Raw genomic sequence first — 12,551 nt, 5'->3', positions numbered from 1 at the left:
AAGGGGACAAAGAGGGGAAGGGTGTGAGGAAGGGGCAGAGAGGGTAAGGGTGTGAGGTAGGGGGCAGAGAAAGGAAGGGTGTGAGGAAGGGACGGGGAGGGTGTGAGGAGGGGGACAGAGAGAGTAAGGGTGTGAGGAAGGAGACGAGAGAGGAAGGGTGTGAGGAGGGGGACTGAGAGAGGAAGGGTGTGAGGAGGGTGACAGAGAGGGGAAGGGTGTGATGAAGGGGACAGAGAGGGGAAGGGTGTGAGGAAGGGGACAGAGAGGGCAAGGTTGTGAGGAGCGGGACAGAGAGATGAAGGGTGTGAGGAAGGGGATATAGAGGGAAAGGGTGTGAGGAAGGGGATATAGAGGAAAAGGGTGTGAGGAAGGGGACAGAGAGGGGAAGGGTGTGAAGAAGGGGACAGAGAGGGGAAGGGTGTAAGAAGGGGTACAGAGAGGGAAAGGGTGTGAGGAGGGGACAGAGAGGGAAAGGGTGTGAGGAAGGTGAAAGAGAGGAGAAGGGTGTGAGGAAGGCGACAGAGAGGGGAAGGGTGTGAGGAAGGCGACAGAGAGAGGAAGGGTGTGAGGAAGGGGACAGAGAGGGAAGGGTGTGAGGAAGGGACAGAGAAGGGTGTGATGAAGGGGACAAAGAGGGGAAGGGTGTGAGGAAGGGGCAGAGAGGGGAAGGGTGTGAGGTAGGGGGCAGAGAGAGGAAGGGTGAGAGGAAGGGTGTGAGGAGGGGGATAGAGAGAGGAAGGTTGTGAGGAATGGGACTGAGAGAGGAAGGGTGTGAGGAGGGTGACAGAGAGGGAAGGGTGTGGTGAAGGGGACAGAGAGGGGAAGGGTGTGAGAAGGGGGACAGAGAGGGAAAGGGTGTGAGGAAGGGGAAAGAGGAGAAGGGTGTAAGGAAGGGGACAGAGAGGGGAAGGGTGTGAGGAAGGGGACAGAGAGGGGAAGGTTGTGAGGAATGGGACTGAGAGAGGAAGGGTGTGAGGAGGGTGACAGAGAGGGAAGGGTGTGATGAATGGGACAGAGAGGGGAAGGGTGTGAGGAAGGGGACAGAGAGGGGAAGGGTGTGAGGAAGGGGACAGAGAGGGGAAGGGTGTGAGCAAGGGGACAGAGAGGGGAAGGCTGTGAGGAAGGGGACAGAGAGGGGAAAGTGTGAGGAAGGGGACAGAGAGGGGAAGGGTGTGAGGAAGGGGACAGCGAGGGAAAGGGTGTGAGGAAGGGGACAGAGAGGGGAAGGGTGTGAGGAAGGGGACAGAGAGGGGAAGGGTGTGAGGAAGGAGACAGAGAGGGGAAGGGTGTGAGGAAGGGGACAGAGAGGGGAAGGGTGTGAGGAAGGACATTGTAGCTTCCTATAGGCCAGCGTTATGTGGGAGATTTGAACCTCCATTTTGTTTCTTTTGGAAGGGACAATACTGGCGGCACCTTCACCGGTAAGTATCTCGGAAACCAGGTAGTTCCCGGAAGTGAGCATAATGCTGTTCAATTTCGGAATCTTCCTGCTTCTTATACATGTGAAAAAGGTGGAACTAGTGCTTTAAACACACACAGCACACATGGAAGATCTGTTGGAAATTCTAAGATGACTATGATATTCTTGGAGTAATTTATCAAGGAATGGGTATAAAACAATGACAAAAGTGACGTAATCTGAATCACTTGTGTGAGTTTATTAGTGAGATACAGTTGTCTCATATATAAGGGACTGACATCACTTTTTGCCATAACTGCAATTTCACAACATAAACGCATCAAATGCAAGGGAAATGTTTTTAGTAACGGGACATGAAAGTGGCACTTTAGCATTTGAGTCACTCGCCTTCTGCCCGATAAACAACATTAGCATTTCTTAATAATAAGACAAGAGTTTATTAGGATCACTAATGTACCGAATGCAAAACCATTAGGAATTTCTGATATTGGCTGAATACCATTGAGGCTATCAGCTATCTGACACTGGAGGCAAGTTGAATTTTAATAACGAATCCAATCTAACATAAATAGTTCTAATAATTCAGACAACTGTTAGAAAATATACAGTACCTTGCTTGATTATAAATGCCATGTTTAATCCATTGGGCTTCTTGATTATTCAGTCTTGTCGTAATCCTTATTTGTTTGTAATAAAATTATTATATTTCACGGTGAAAGGTCACTGCTCTGCTTTTAGCTCTTATTAAAATTCCAAAGGCTTTTGTTGGTCAATTTCCTGTGTCTGACAAATCCTGGCATTCCACCTGGGAATTAAACTTTACAAAGGTGTAAGGTGAATTAAGCTAGCACAGGCTGGACTGACCCTGCTGTATTCCCTATATTTCTCTCTTGAGGGTAGATACTCAAAGCTCCGTTACATTTTGACTACTAACATGGTGATACCTAGATAGGTAACGTCCATTAGTTTTCCCCAATTTAGTTTTCTTCAATCGCTGACAAGCGTTAAACAATACACTGTGCATTGGGGAAAAATAAAACGCATGCTCCAATTAACACACTTGCGTTCCACTCCCGTTGCCTAACATAATGTCCATGAGCACGTGGCAATTTCAAATAAATACACATTACATACTACATTACTCAGCCATATCAGCTAGACAGTTGAACTGTTGACATTGTCTGAGAAGGAATTCACCTCCACTGCTAGTACAGGTGCCCCTGCTTCAGACACAAGAATCATAAATCTCAAATTCATTGAGGAGGAACAGGAGATTCTGATTAATCGAGTGGTAGGCAACCACTTACAATTATTGGGGCTTTGTTCTCATGCATTAGCATCTCAGAAAAACAAAGAATTTGGGGGTGGGGGGATGCTCACCAGAATCAATGCTCTGGGGAATATAGTCCGAACAGTGGCCATGCTGAAGAAGCGCTGGGCCGACAGCAAGCGCAAGCAGACTGACCATGCGTCCCACGCAAGAAAGACAGGATGAAGACTGCCTGGTCCCCTGCATATCACTGCTATAGAACAGTAACTGAGTGAGGTAATTGTCACCTCACATATAGTGGCACTTCCTTGGCTGGTGAACATACTGTAGATGGTCTGGAGAGACCTGGTAAGTGAAAATACAGTACATATATTATACACTATACATCAATCTCATGTATAAGTCAGTTTAAATATAACAAGTGAAGGTGATCAAATAAGGCACTTAACACATAGAGTGATCACTATTTTTAAAATGAATAAAAAATATTTAACAATGTGAATTGCAATAATATAGTGCAAGTGATATTACAAAGTGCAAGTAATATATATAAGGTTGTAACTCCCTGCTCAAACCTCCTGTGGGGTCTGTCTTCACTGGTTCCAAAACGTAGGAAAATGTTCTCACAATCCAAGGGGGTGTCATTGGAGACCAGGCAAATATACACCTTTTATACCGGGATCATATGATTGAACAAAATAAGAAGGTTAAATAAATTGAAATTTATTCCAGGAAAAGACATACACACAATGGATCACAATATACAATAGAAAACACACTTACTCGGGGATCTGGTCTAACGAACGAAACTTTCCAACTCCAAATGGCTACAAAATGAAGTCTGTATGAGCCTTTCCAATAACCGGGAGGTACTCACAAACATCCTGGAACTCAATTCAGCATGCAGTTCCAGTCGCAACCGCTACGTTCCATTTTCAGAACTTGGCCCATTAAAAGCAGGACTTAGAAAATTTCTCGCCTTGAAATCTCTGAAGCCGGCTCGCATCTATTTCTCTCAGAGCATCTTTTTGGGATTTTGAATTTCCCGCAGGTGGTTTGGTGCTTAGAATCTGAGGTCCTGATTGGCTGCTATGTTTCTTATAGGTTTTGGAGTCCCATTCACAAAACACTACAGCCAATCTGTGCGTGGGAATTTCTCTGCCAGCCTATCACCGATTTGCCAGTATTCTGAAGCCGGACAGGAATCGATTTCAATTCTGCTAAGGGGCAAGCGCCAACCTGCCACCTCTGCCTACTGAATCCCCTGCTGTGCCAGGCTAATCAATGTCTGGGGATGGGCAAATGGTGGCCGGATGGCCCTTTGTTAAACCAGGACGTGGGTACTGAGTGTAACTCCAGTACCCCACCTGTTTTAACACCTTGGCATCCCTGAGGCTTTCAAGTCCTGGACCTGAGCAGACACAGTGGCACCCCACCTGGTGGCCAGCTGGTCTCTCAGACCCCGGGGCTTGGAAATCCCACAGTTCATATACTGGTTACAAGCATATATACAGTACCTATTAAATATAATCCTTTAATAAAATATACCTTTATACTGTATCTGGTGCTAAAAATTTCTGTCCCCTTTTCTGGTGTCAGGGATAGAATAAGGAGACATACCCTTTACTCTTACTAGCCTTATCCCTGCCACACTGTAGAAACCTGACTTTACATTTGGCACACAAATAAAACCCTCACAGCTTTAGCACATAGCTGGAGCACCCCCTAAACCCTTATACCTGGGTCAGGGTGACTTGGGCACGAATTGGGCACCCCACTTATACTAGGGACCCTGGTACCGTTCTGGGGATACCTTGATCCCCTATGCCCTTTTTACCTTTCTAGTCTGGGCTAAAGCAGGGACTCCTGGCAGTGAGTCACAAGAACGTTTCCAGGGTAGGATTTTGACCGGAGCACCGGGCTTCAATGTATCCGAGAATCGACCTGTTCTCGGGTACATCTTTGGGGTATCCTGTAACTTGGGGACCCCGCTACATAGCCACAATCTGAAAAGACTTTCTCCGCAAAACCCACACGGAAACTCCTAGCCTAGCAATCTCTGCTTGCTGGCACTCCTGGAAAGGCAAAAACACAAAAATTATTTATTGTCGCATAATTTACACACAGTCACAGTAATGCATGTGTGACAGCCAGGTCCAAGAGCTGACACTCTAGGACCCCAAACCACAGATAAGGGGCAAGAAAGTGGGCTTAACCTTTATTATTGAGTCTGGTTACCCCCTCACTGTCACAGGGAGCATAAAGGAAAAGAGACAACAACACAAACAATCTAAGTGCAGGTGTAGTGCAACGATGACAAAGGTCAAATGCCTTAATCTTGGATCTAAAGTCGCCTACTCACAAGATGTATGACGTTAAAAGGCAATATCAGAAATGCGTGGTAATCTGTTCTCTGTAAACCAGGTATATCAGGTGAGGATATGCCAAACTGTTCTTTGGGTGTCAGGTAACCGTCACCCGGGAAGACCAGGAGAGATGAGCCTCAGCAACAGAAGAAAAGTATATCCATAGCACAGATCAATTGAGTAAAAAAGATTTTATAGTTGAGCTTCAGTATTGTGCGGCTTCTCCATCACACTCGTTAGTGTTGTGTCCCTTTTTATAATCGCATTAATGTAAGTACGTTTTTTATATCTTAACTATAAAATCTTTTTTTTCCTGTTTCCAGTTTAGAAGGGTTCTGAAGGGATGTGCCGAGATAGAAGGGTTTGGGGACTTAATAATTAAGGGCCTCATGCAGTAAGCACCGAAAAGCCATTTTTCGCCATTTTCTCGCAAATATTGCCTCTCCGATTCAATAAGCGCCGATAAGCACCAAAAATCAGCATTTTTTTAGCTGAAAAAAACTTTTCAGCAGCCGGGTGCCGATAAGCCACTTATCGCTACTTATCGGCCCTTTCTGACACGCGCTCAATTCTAGTAGCCCCGATCATCTTTTCGCTGCTGATCGGCACTCTAGAATTGAGATTTGTACGGCAATCCGGCCCGCCAACTAAAGTTGGCAAGTTGCTGGGGGAGAAGCATCGGCAAGGTTGACACTTAGAAAAAATCAGGGCGTTTTCCTGCCTGGGATTGATGCCGGGGGTCTCCGGAGCTGAAACCCATTAATACCAGCACCGGAGTCCCCCGGCATGCATCCGAGGAAGGAAAAATGCATTTGAAGCCCACTTTATTACCTTAGCGTCTAACCGCTATGACAATGAAGGGGTTAACCAGCCGTGCCAGGTTTATTGTGGGTAGCGGGGGTGGGTGAAGGGGGTATTTGGCCCTTGGTGGCTGTTTAGGGCTTGCGGGGGGGTTGCGGGTGGACTTAACCCCTTCATGACATTAGTGGTTAATACCGCTACAGTCATGAAGGGGTTAAGCCCTCCCGCTACCCACCAGCAAGCTCTAAACAGCCACAGTTGGGGCTAATACCCACCTCGCCCACCCCCGCTACCCACAATAAAAACAATACACACACAACAGCCCCACAATAAATAAATAAATAAATATATAAATAAATAAATAAATATATAAATAAATAAATATATAAATAAAAAATAAACTATATATATATATATATATATATATATATATATATATATTACACCAACAACCCCTATACCCCCCTAACATACAGTACATATATGCACAGCAATGATACTGTAGGCTGGCAGTGGCCCTCGGGTCTTCAGGTGTCCCCTCGGGCCTGCAGTACCAATTCTGTGCCCCCCAAATTAATTTAAAAACACATACATACTTATAAATAAATAACCCCCCCCACCCAACACATACAGTATAGTAATGGGCACAATTACTATTATCCACAAATGGATAATAGTGCATTTACCCATTTAAAATACATAAAGAACAATAAATACATTAAATACATATTGCACTCACCCTTGTCCGGCTGCCACAATGAAGGCCATCCTCATCTTCATCACCGTCCATGCCCACTCCGATGCTGCAAAATATAAACAAGAATTAAAACAGCCAATGTAATGTCCCCTAACCCCTTAATCACCATAGCGGTTATTAACCACTACAGTCATTAAGGGGTTAACCCACCCTCACCCACCACTCTGCAGACCTGAGGAAACAACCCTGTATGTAAAAAGAATAAACATGTCCTATACATTAAATACATCACTCTCCCCCACACACCCCCGCCCCCTTAACACATACAGTACAATAATGTGCAAAATAACTATTATCCAGATAGGGATAATAGATTATTTGCCCCTTATTAAACACATTAACTAGCATAATAAAATAAATAAATATACATACATATATATACACATGATGAACCAATATACAAAGAAATGTTTAAGGGTTAACAAAAACATGCACAAATAAAAATACCACTTCTCCATATCAGCCACAGTAAAACAAAATCCTATTTCCTAATAAAATCATTCGCATCTTCCAATCAAAAGCATCAAATACCAATCAAAACATTGAACTTATATTGTATACACGATGCATAAAATCTGTGCACCATGTACACTCTGCCAATCAATGTTAACAATAAAATATTCCAAACAAAATACCATGAAATCCAAATAAGTATACTATTTAAACCAAGCAAGGCAACAGCAATAAATTACCATTAATTAATCAAATCCCAAAACAATTAAAATACCTTCCAAATCAATTACACATGTAACTATTGTAATCGTTAAAAGTACCATAATTAATCCACTATAAAAAAACAAGCATCACCCTGACCTAAAGTACAGCATACAACACCAAAAAATATATCTATCTAATTAAAAAATTACATTACACACATTTAAGCATATCAGCATAGCAAAATACATTCTGAATATAGCAAAACAAGCATTTCCAACAAAATAATTTCTTACTCTGTATGTATATATCGATCTAGACAAACATACATACAGTGGCAAGAAATGATCTGTTATCAAAAAAATATATCAAATGTAAAAAAAAAAAATACATGTACAAGTTAAAAAAAAAAACATTTCTTTTGTTGACTTACCATTACTTGACCAACTCACCGATTCCCATTGAACAGCTTACTCTCAAACCAATCCACGCACAGAAACCCATAAAATAAAAAAACATAAAATAATAAACCATAATAATCCAGGGGTCTGTGTCTTCTTTTTGTAATCCATTTCGTCTGTGGTGTCGTCATCTGTATTCTTCTTCCACTCCCTTCCGGGGTCTTCTTCTCTTCTTCGGCCACGCCCTGGCCTTTTTCTTCTGTAGGAGGTCCTTCCTCCTCAGCATCTGCCTTCAAAATGAGATGACATAGGCTTTAATAGGCCTATGACGTCACATTTTGGTCAAATGGTTCCACGGCCCTGATTGGGCCATAAAAACCATGTGATTTGGCCGAAAAATTAAAAAAATTGATGACGTCATTTAAAGGCAATGACGACAGCCAATCAGAATGGCTGTGCTTCAATTGCCTTTAAGATGACGTCATGAAAATAAAGATGGCCAACCTCACATGGTACGGTAGTATATAGTTGCATGATGAAGCCACTGTACAAATGAATGGGTGAAGGGAGGGTATCGGGCCAGGGTGGCTTTACCTCTTAATTACCTTTGCGGTTATTATCAGATAAGGTGATTAAGGGGTTAATTGATATCAGAATGTAATTGCAATGTATTGGCTATATATTTTGTTGGCAACAGAGGACACGGAATTTGCTGGCGAGGGGGCTTCTTATTGATGAGGTGAGTAGAACTTTATTTATTTTATTATGCTAGTTAATGTGTTTAACAAATGGGCAAATAATCTCTTATCCCTATCTGGATAATAGCTATTTTGCACATTATTGTACTGTATGTGTTGGGGGGGGGGGGATGATGTATATAATGTATAGGACATGTTTATTTTTGTTATATACAGGGTTGTTTCCTCAGGTCTACGGGGGAACTATGGAGACCACCTGAGGTCTCCTCGAACTTCTCACGGGTAAACAGCTGCCGGGTCCACGGGGGACACCTACGGGGAAGAACCGGTGACCCCATATCTGTGGGGGCACCGCGACCCGTAGGGCCCACCCGAGGGCCCCCAGAGCCCTCGTTTGAACCACCCGAGGCCCCTCACACACCTGTGGGTCTGACCCGGGGCCCCCCAGACAGCCGCGGGCCTACCCGTGGGGACCCCATTGTGGCCCACGATGACCCACAGAGACCACCTGGTGGACCACGGTGCCTGGCGGGGACCACCCGTAGGCCTCCAGACCCTGTTTGAAACATGGTGCTGTGCTACTGTGAGGTATACGGACACCCATCAGGCCCACCGGGGACTCCCGTGGGCCTGGGGTATTAATCCTGTATGTAAAATAATAAAGCATGTATTTATGAGGGGGGGGCACAGGGGGTGGGTTATGTATTTAATAAATATAATGATGTTTATTGTGGGGCTGTGTATTGTTTTTATTGTGGTACTGGGGGTGGGGGAAGGGGGTATTGGCCCCAAGGGTATGTGGGTAGGCCTCCCGGCTTGGTATTGGGTGAGGGTGGTTAGGCCTCACGGGGTGAGGGGGTACTGGGGGAGGGTATTTAGGCCTCCCGAGTGGTGGGTGATGGTGGGTTAACCCCTTAATGACTGTAGCGGTTAATAACCGCTATGGTGATTAAAGGGTTAGGGGACATTATATTGCCTATTTTTTTATTCTTGTTTATGTTTTGCATCATCGGAGGGGGCATGGACGGTGATGAAGATGAGGATGGCCTTCATCGTGCCAGCCGGACATGGGTGAGTGCTATATGTATTTAATGTATTTATTGTTCTTTAAGTATTTTAAATGGGCAAATTCACTATTATCCATATGTGGATAATATTAATTTTGCACATTACTATACTGTATGTGTAAAGGGTGGTGTATTTATGTGTTGTTATTTTTTTGGGGGTGCACAGAATTGGTACTGCAGGCCCGCGGGTAACACCTGAGGGCCACCGCCGGCCTATAGTATCATTGATGTGCATCCCAAAAATGTTCTATATGTAATGGGGGTATAGGGGTTATTGGGGGCACAGGGGGCATATGTTGTTTATTGCCATGTATATTGGGGGCAATTGTCCCCAATAAACATGCTATTATACCCTAACCCCTTCATTGTCTTAGGGACTATCCGCTATGGTAATGAAGCAGCATTAATGTATTTTAATAATATTGTGCGGGAGCAGGGGGTCCCCTGAGCTGAACCGCATTGATTTCTGGCTCAGAGACCCCCTGCTTCCCAAGTTGCAGGCCCCGGTATGGGGCATCGGTGCCAGTGTCAATGCCATCTTTATAGTGGGCATGTCGTGTATGGGATGCTATAAAGATGGGGGCGACACTGGCACCCGATGACCCATACCGGGCCTGTAACTCGGGAAGCAGGGGGCCCCTGATCCACAAATCAATGCGGTTCAGCTCAGGGGACCCCCTGCTCCCGTACACTATTATTAAAAATACATTAATGCTGCTTCATTACCATAGCAGATAGCCGCAAAGGTAAGGAATGATTGTTTATTTAAATGTGAGTTTTACTCATAGTGTAGATGTGCAGAGGGTCTCCGCTTTGGTTTTAGGTCCGGGGACCCCCTGCTTCCCGAGGTACAGGCCCCTTTATGGGGTGCCAGTATCTCTCTGCTTTGTTTACTATCTGCGGTCACGTGACGGGACATTGAAATGCAGAGGGATAGCGGCACCTCATCAAAGGCCCTGTAGGGCCTGTAGAATCAGGGGGTCCCCGGACCTGAAACCGATGTGGTTCAGCTCCGGAGACCCCCTGCACATCTACATTATGAATTAAAAATTGATTTGAAATATTTGTTATTTTGCCGAGGTTTGCGCACAGAGAGCGGCGGATCTCTCTCTGCTACTCGGTGTCTTGCTTTCGCAGTGATTCGCCAGGGATTCGGCTCTTCCTGAATACTGCGAGGGCAACACGCCAAAATCATGCTGATATTGAACCCCTGCCGAGAGTGCTTTGTCGGTGCTTACTGCATCGAGCCCTAAGTTCCATTTTTTAAGTGTTGGGGCAGCATCTGAAGCCGCTAGATTAGGCCTAGAGGAGGCAGTTATTAAAAAGTTGAGAAGGTGGTCATTGGGACGTTTTAGGGGTTATATTAGACCTCATAGAAACTATTAAAAGAGTTCAGTGGTTGATTTATGTTATTTATTTTTTGTCCAGGTCAAGCCCCTCTGGAAGTTTGGCTGTGCGGGGATTTCTATGTTTCCCTGGGCAGGAAAGCGAGCTAAGCATAGGCCAATGGGAAGGCAGTTGGGGATAAGGGCAGACTTGGCCAAGATGTTTTGGGTGGGCAGTAGGGAGATGTGTTGGGACCAACTACTGCCCAAGTTATTATGTATGGAAAGGATTAGGACTCCCCCTGATATCATTTTGCTGCATGAAGGGGGGGGCGATTTGGCGTCGCTCCAATTGTTAGATTTGATGAGGAGCATGTGGTGGGATAAAGAGCAGCTAGTGACAAGATTTAGATACTGTATGTGATTATACGCTGGAAAAATAAGTGAGACAGTTCGCAAGGACAGTTTAAGGCCTGTTAAATTACCTTGCTGGTGGCATGAGTAATGTTACTCTGGACGGGGGGGGGAGGGCTCAGTCAGTATTGGCTTCTGGACACAAGTCACAGACCTCAGAAGAATTTTAGTTTGGGAAGGCGGTACCATTCCAGGCTGATGCGACCAGAATGTTGGTATCTTCGGGTATCCCTCAAGGTCTGATAAATGTGAGCGAAGCAATCTGACTTGGTCCCTACTTGGAGATAAATATGAGATTGTTATCTGTTGTAATAAATAATGCTGTGGCCATTAATTTCTCCCCAAAAGTTGTATGGTGTGTTTATTGGGAATGGAAGATGGGTCCAGCCTGAGGCATGGGTAAGTTATTAATGAATTAACATACAGTACAATACCACCATTTAAGGGAGTTTGACAACAATATTTCCTGACTTTAGGTAGTTTGATATTAGGTACTGTACCTGAAATGATAAAATGTTCGTAAACATTCATGTTAACACTGGTAATATAACTTCCAGAAGTTATTTGCACTGAAGGGAAACAAGAAAATCATGTACAGATAAGCAAATATAAAGCAGAAGGATAACTTTTTTTTGCTAACCTATTGTTTGAAGGAAAATTGTGTTTAATTATGTGAGAAAAACATTAGGCACCGTGCAAACACAAGTCCATTTTATAGAACAAACAATTAAAAAAATCTTAGATCCACAAAATTTTACTAAGCTTTAGTATAGGTTTTATATTAATGGGAGTAAAAGTAAGCTAAAGATTAGCAACATTTTGTGGATCTGGGTATTGGTACTATATGTTTAAATTGTAAATGTTAGCACTTATTAGCACTGGACCACATGCCCATAAATTACCCTCAGCACAAATAAGCAGTAAAATGGTGTACTTTGTATCACATAAAACTATCTACCACCACATGCATTTTGAAATAGAACCTAAATTCTGGCACTCGTCCTATATTATTCAAAAGATGATTCACCATGTTCTGCATATTGTATTCAATGCAATATTTCCCTGTGCTAGAAGTTAAGAAAACAGGAAAATAAAAACACCAAACAGCATCAATTTTCTGGGAACCTTTCTCAACCACTTACCTCATGCTGAGGACAATATCATCATCATGTTTTGCTGACTAAAAGGTCTGCAATATTCTTATAGTACACTAATCTCCCTGTTTTTGTCTCGATGGCACAGTGTGAGACATCTCTCTAAGACTAATGCTTACTTTGAAGGGAAATACTTCCAGCATTTTCACAGCTTGAAGCACTGGAGTGATATTTGTTTGCATTTGTTCTAGGTGACTGTTTGCTGTATAATGTACATCATAAAA

This window comes from Ascaphus truei, chromosome 4 (genome assembly GCF_040206685.1).
Source record: "Ascaphus truei isolate aAscTru1 chromosome 4, aAscTru1.hap1, whole genome shotgun sequence".
In the NCBI taxonomy this organism is placed as follows: Eukaryota; Metazoa; Chordata; class Amphibia; order Anura; family Ascaphidae; genus Ascaphus; species Ascaphus truei.
Note: the sequence above shows the minus strand (reverse complement) of the source record.